A 7317-nucleotide genomic window follows, 5' to 3' on the forward strand; every position below is an offset into this window, starting at 1 on the left:
TAAATGCTAAGAAGTTGGCTGCCTTGATGGAGCCGGTTATATATAGAGACTAAATATTGTAAACTAAATGACATGGAAATTGATGATTGAATTATTACATATATAAATGTTGATAAACATGCTCATTTCTACTGTACGCATTATTTAGTTTGCAAATTTAGCCTACAAATTTAGTCTTCCAAACATTACTTTATATATAATAGAAAACTAGATTTTTAATAAGTTTAGATTAATCCCCGGTACAAGGGGTGGGGTGGGGGGGGGGGGGGGGGGGGGGGGGGGGGTGGGTTGTTTGGGGGAAGGGGAGGGGGGTGTAGTCATATTAGGAATTGATAGGATTTTAATAGACTTTAAATCTGGGTGTAGTCGATTAGAGTTTTAAAAGATTTTGAAATTATGGTGTAGTCAAATTAGGATTTAAGAAGATTTTTGAAGAATACATCCAAATCCAGGAGTAGTAGATTAAGAGTTTAAAGAATACATTCAAATCTAGGTATAGTGAGAATGTCGAAGATTTATTAGGATTTTAATGGCTGAGGAATTTTGAGGGATTTGAGGGTGGGTGGTATAAATACAAAGTGTCATCAAGAATCCAACCCTAACCCATGTGATTTCTTTTCACGTTCATCACAGAAGTGGAACAATCTTTGTCTCTCATCTTCCTCTATCGCCACAAGGTATTGCAGGTTTCTTCCCAATTTGTATAATTCTTGCATGGTTTATTTGTTTCACAGATTACCGCTCCATTGGTACTTATATATATATCGATTACTCCCTTCCTTCTCATACATATATAATATCACATATCCCAACTTCTCCGAATTCATGCATTTTGAGTTGATTATTTTAATTGTATTTTTTTTGTTTGATTGCCGGAAAAACCATATATGTATGCAAGGAAAAGAGAAAACCTAATATACATGCAATTGATTAGCTAATATACATGCTTATTTAACCAGTCAACAGGAAGTTTGGATATTTTACTTCAAATTGTTGAAAGGGGCTTGGATAAATTTAACGAGTTTTAATTGTTTAGTAATATATACCCTGTGGTCTGTGAGAATTCAAGAATTGTTCTTTATTATTGGAAATATATTTGTGTTTAGTTCTTAATCTGTGTATAGCTCTCCATTGTCATTGTTTGGTTAATTGAGGTATGTTGTTTCTTTATTAACCCATTGCATATCATAATGATTCGAATGGCTTTTGTTAAGTCCTAAATGGTTTTTATTACTGCTACTGCTTCCAACATGCTAGTAATTAGAAATGGGAGACGAACAACAAGAAATTGAAAAAGTGAAGGCCAACAGCGATTATAGAGATTGGACTGTAGAAGAGAGCAAAGTGTTGTTACAATTGCTCATTGGGATGTGGATTTTTGTGTTTGAATTTGTTCATCTCGTTGGGGTAGTGATTTCAGATTATCATGGGGGTTGTGCTGATTTTCTTATTTGTATGCTTCCATCTACAGAAAACTACGAGTGCTTTGTCCTAGTTAGAATTGGCTTCTTTGGCTGAAGCATCTAAGAAGTTGGAGCCCCTGAGATGAGCTATTGTGCATAGCTTGCTTTAGCATAGGAATAAGAATGTCAGGCTTCTAATGGCCAGTTGTGTCACTGAAATGTTTTAGCGTCTAATGGCCCTTTGTGCATAGCTTGACCATGTTTGATTTCACTGTGTGCTCATGATTTGAAAGACGCTTACACTCCTAGTTTGTTTCTTAACATTTTTAAACTCATTATTAGCACTTTCGTGGAGCTAGCTGAACATGCTCTATTTGTATGTTTTACCAAGTTATAAGTATCAGAGATTAGTGTCTCTGAATTGTTTAAGTGCAATTTGACGTTCTCTTTTGATTTTCTTTTTCTGGGTAATAAATTTCAACAATAACAAGTAAACCAATTGGAATTTAGCGTGCTTGAGTTTCTGTGATATATTTGTTATTGTCACTGATTAGTTAGCTATGAAATTACGATTTGATAATTGGTGCTGTGTGTATAGGTTAATCATTTGCTGGTCATGGTTTAATTATGGTGTGTGTGTGTATAGATTAATTGTGGTGTGTGTATATAGATTAGATGATGGTTTCGATGTAAAAAATTCATGGTTGGTGGTATTTGGGTGTGTTGTTAACTTCTTTATGATTTTGTTTATTTGTTTGGGTAGTTTGTATAATGTCTCAATCAAGCATGGAAGCGGAAGGTGGGGAAGAAATGGAAGTGGACGAAGTGGAGGAAGAAATGGAAGTGGAGCAAACGGTGGAAGAACAAATTGAAGAAGCAGAAGAAACTGATGAAGAAGAAATTGAGGAAGAAGATCTTTATGAAACCATTAAATATTTATTGATGGCAATTCTAGCTGTAGTCCACGTGCTAAAAGAGTTTATAATTACATTTGGACAACCTATTGAACGCCCTTTAAATCGACGATTAATTACCATAGAAGGATACAATTATATACATAAAGTATTGAAAGAGGACCGCCCAGAGGATTTCAATGTATCCTGATGTGTTTGTGAAGTTATGCATTATTATTAGAGAAAAAACACTCTTACGAGGTACAAGATTTATTTGCATAGAAGAAATGCTTGCAACATTTTTGCTTATTGTTGGACACAATAGTAGATATTGTCTACTACGTAATACGTTTGGCCGATCACATTGGATTGTTAGTAGAAATTTTAACAAAGTTTTAAAGGCCTTGAACACAATAGTACATGAGATGATGGCCAAACATGGATTAGCAGTGCCATCTAAAATAAGGGAAAGTACGAGATTTTACCCTTACTTGAAGGTACGTATAGTGTGTCGTTTTTATTTTTATTTTGTATCATTCGAATTTATTCCAAATGATAAACTTAACACTCTTTCAGGATTGTATTGGAGCTATTGATGGCACACATATCCCACCATCAGTGTCCAGATGTGAGGTAAGCAGTTATTGTAATCGTAAGGGTGTCATATCACAAAATGTATTAGCAGCTTGTAACTTTGATTTGGAATTCGTACACCCTTAGTGGGTGGGAAAGATCGGCTCATGATTTAAGAGTACTAAATGATGCTTTGACAAGAAGGAATGGACTTAAAGTGCCACAAAGTATCAAATTATTATTTATCATTATTATTTAATTTCTCATTAATCGATTGAGTTGCATATTAAAATATATATTATCATGTAAATTTTCATAGTAGATTGTAGATTTCCAAATAGATGTAAGTTCTTAGCTCCTTATCGAGGATTCCAATATCATCTCCAAGAGTATAGTGGTTCGGGTCGTGAACCTAGAAACGAAAAAGAGTTGTTCAATCTTCGTCATGCTTCTTTAAGAAATGTCGTCGAGAGGATATTTGGTATTTTAAAATCACGATTCCTAATTTTAAGGATTGCACCTCTATTTCCATATGCAACACAAGCGGAGGTAGTATTAGCTTGTGCAGTAGTGCACAATTTTCTTTGCAAGGGGTGTAGATCAGATGAGTTTCATGTTGAACCAAATGATGAATCTTCTTCGTCTCCACCATTGTTAGTTTCTGAAGGGGATCTTGACCAAGATTTCCAAACATAAGAACAACAACAAAATATTGCTATTGAATGGAGATATAATATATCTTTGGACATGTGGAGAGATGCCCATAATGATAACAATGTGAATGGAGGATAATGAGTCACAAATAATTCTAGTGTGGTAATGATGAATTTTTGATGATGATCTTGTAATGTTAGGTTTTGTGGCTGCATTCGAGAAAGCAAAAAAGAAAGAAGAAAATATTACTTGTAATGATGAATTTCTTATTAATATAAGCGTTTTATGGCTGTGTTTGAAACTTGGAATTTGGAATTTCATCTGATTGCTTAGCTACTACGATTACATTATTATTCTGTGTATTTGAATTCATGATTGTGCTTGCTAACACTTCAAACTTATTATTAATGGATCTCCTTTGATTCAAAACTTTTATGTTTCTTGTGCATTATTTCATTTTATGTTATAAGATTCAACTAATAAATCCTAAGAAATTCACGAAAGAAATTCATACAAATTCATAGAAATCTGTAATATAAATCCATATAAATATGTCGAAATCCATATAGAATTGAGAATCTTTTAAAATCCTTTGAAATATGTCACTTAAAAAGTCTATTAAAATCCTGTGAAATCCAAATTAACTACACCCCTTTAGTTCAGTCCATCGGTTCTATTTAAATGTCAGCATTTATATTCTATGTCATTTTATTTTATTTTATTGGTAATTTCATGATTTTTCTTTTCCTAAGTCTACAGTAATTTACTATAATATATTACGGTACAAAAATTCTTTACAATATAGTTCAGTACAATCACTTAGGTACAAGCATTTTTTTTTTTTGTCGAAAGGTACAGACATTTTGATACAAACATTTAGGTACAGATATTTTGGTACAAACATTTAGGTATAGACATTTTGGTACAAACAAATCAATTTAATATTATTTCGGTAAAATCATTCATTTACACTTACGTATTTACATATTTTTCTTATGTGTTACTAATTTCTTTTAATGTTTTTTAATTTTAGTTTATTAATTGGACGAACTAAAATGTATATATTAATAAAACCAAAATTTTAATGTGAAGATATTAAGTAAAAGGGAATTGTTATTAGCACTTCAGAAATCTCATTCTACACTCCTCACAAGTATATTTTTCTTTGTAATTATAAAAAGTTTGGAGTGCAAGATGAGATTTGTAGAGTGCCAATAACAATTCCCAAATAAAAATACACATTAAATAACAAAAATAGAATATGAATTTTAATAAAACTTGAAAGTATAATTCAAAGAATTAAAATCAATATGTAATCTAACTTCAGGTTTTCTTTAAAATTTCAATATTTTTGAAAGACTAACGTTATATAATTACAAGAGTGACAATTTGGACTTTTTATTCTTTTTTTTTTTTTTTTTTTTTTTTTGTTGGTAAAAGTGACAATTTGGACTTAGCGAAGTACTTCCACATTGTGGTATTGGCAACCAGAATTGCACAAAATGCAATGAATTTAACAAATGATCAATAAAAATTCCAGAAAGAGATCTTCTTCAAATCCCTTCCTCCTAATCCACTAAATCAGGAAATTCGTGCCATTGAAATTTGATTCAACAGCTACAAACAGGGAGCCACTTTAAAAGTTATAATAATTTCAGTCATTGGATCAAATTTCAATAACACGGATCCACTTATTTGGTGGATTAGGAGGAATGAATCCGAAGAGGATCCCTTTCCAAAAATTCCGCCATTATAGAAGGCGTGGATGAGGTAGTCAGTGCCACATGTCCCGATGCTTTTGTATTGGTCTTCACTCAACCAACGAGATATGTCATGGAGTACGTTGCTAGGTCAGTTGAACAAGTTATTCACCAGCTCTTCCTTCATGTTGGTTTTCACAACTAAAACCACCAAATCCGTCCTTGGTAAATTTGGTAATGGAAGTGCTTGAGGAACAATAAAACTAAACCAACTAAAGCAACAGAAGTGGAAACAATGACCTACAAGAGAACTACAAGGAAGGCCAAGCCCCCATGCCAAAGACGAGACGAAGAGAAGTTTGTCGGAACATTTAATATTACATATTCATCTATTGCTTGTTATTCAATTTAGGGGTTTTAGGTCTTGTAGTATATGCATATATATTGAAGTGATGGAGTCTGAAATTGAGCTTTCAAACTTTCACGGAAAGCTTGTTCATTCTTTTATGGAAATAGTCATATATAACTTATGTTAAAAGCTAATTTCATGCAAATTTTTAAAGCCTAGAAGTGAATTTTAGGCATATGAGTAAGGAAATTTTTTTGTCTTGTATTCAGAATTTTCTTTTGATTTTTACCTTTTAGGATTTAAATTGTCATTTCATTTAGAGCATAAGAATCATTTAATAGTCATTTCATTTAGAGCATATGAACCCATCATTTAATATTAAAGAAAAATATGAGGTGTCAATAAAATAACCTAATTAAATAAAGAAAAATAAGTTCATCGATGTTATGAATAGGCAAAAAATAATGCGAGAAAACATGTGTTGGAGATTGAAGAGGAACAAGATTATGTATCACTCTGTTTGTTTTCTTTCACTTGTGTCGGACAAAGAAAATGAAGAAGTGAGGGAAACTTGTATATTTTCTTTCAAATTTCATCTCTTTGTTGGTGTTAACAGTGATACAAATATACCTTTTATATAGAGGTTTTCATCCAACATCTCCCTTAATGCTTTTGGAGAATCCACACACCAAAATAGTAAAAACCTAACCAACACTATTTAAGCCATGTAGCATTTTGACTTTCATTCTAATGGGCATTCACATCACACCATTCACAACACTTTCCCTTAGATTCCCATATATTAATATCGCTTGCCTCGTTAAAACTTTACTAAAAAAAATTCACTGGAAAAAAAATCGCAGCAAAGGAAAAGAGTACAACAATGCTTGGATCATTGGTATAGTGTTAAGTGTGCTTTTGTTGCCTTGTTAAAACATTGTCGGGAAAAACTAAGTGGGAAAAGTAGAACACACATGTATCTTGGATGCTCACCTTGATAAGTATATTCCTCTGATTTTGAATTCTTCAATATGATTGATTACTAAGTCGACTTTAATCCGATATCATGCACTAGCTTCTGGAATGTACACTTTGGTAGAGATTTGGTGAATAGGTCTGCCAGGTTACCATTGGAATGGATTTGTCCGACTTCAATAATTTTAGCCTTTTAAAGGTCACGTGTATTAAAAAAAAACTTTAGAGATATGTGTTTAATCTTATCGCCTTTGATGAATCCTTCCTTCATTTGAGCAATACACGCTGCATTGTCTTCATGAATGATAGTTGAAGTGTTTGTTTTGAATTTAGACTGCATGAGTTCCAGATCTAATGGATCATTGATATTAACAAAAAAAAATTCACGACTGGCTTTATAGAGAGCAAGTATTTTTGAGTGATTGGAAAATGTAGCAACTAATGTTTGCTTCATTGAGAGCCATAAGATTGTTGTATTTCCATTAGTGAACACATATCCAGTTTATGAGGAGGTTTTATGCGTATCAGAGAGAAAACCAGCATTTGCATATCCAATAAGAATCTTGTCATATGTGGGTTTCTCGGAATAAAGCAAGCCCATGTCTGTTGTCTCACGAAGATATTGTTTTGTCTTTGATTACCTTCTAATGTTGAATTGTTGGATTAGAGTTATATCTTGCTAATAAATTGACTGAAAAAGCTATATCTAGTATAGTACATTGTACTAAGTAGTGAATACAATAAAGCATCTATCGTACTCATATATGGTA

At 32.5% G+C, this 7317-nt stretch overlaps 1 pseudogene across 1 annotated transcript; it reads left to right on the forward strand.

Annotated features, from left to right (window-relative positions):
• The first annotated feature begins 331 nt into the window (after window positions 1-331).
• LOC148694285 (uncharacterized) lies at window positions 332-3676 on the forward strand (annotated as a pseudogene). The gene is made up of 4 exons (XR_015966291.1): window positions 332-677; window positions 2167-2793; window positions 2873-3099; window positions 3177-3676. The product of XR_015966291.1 is annotated as an uncharacterized LOC148694285 (transcript).
• Window positions 3677-7317: the final 3641 nt, after the last annotated feature.

The sequence above is a fragment of the Pyrus communis genome, chromosome 9 (assembly GCF_041283825.1).
Source record: "Pyrus communis isolate YQ-2024b chromosome 9, ASM4128382v1, whole genome shotgun sequence".
Taxonomy (NCBI): Eukaryota; Viridiplantae; Streptophyta; class Magnoliopsida; order Rosales; family Rosaceae; genus Pyrus; species Pyrus communis.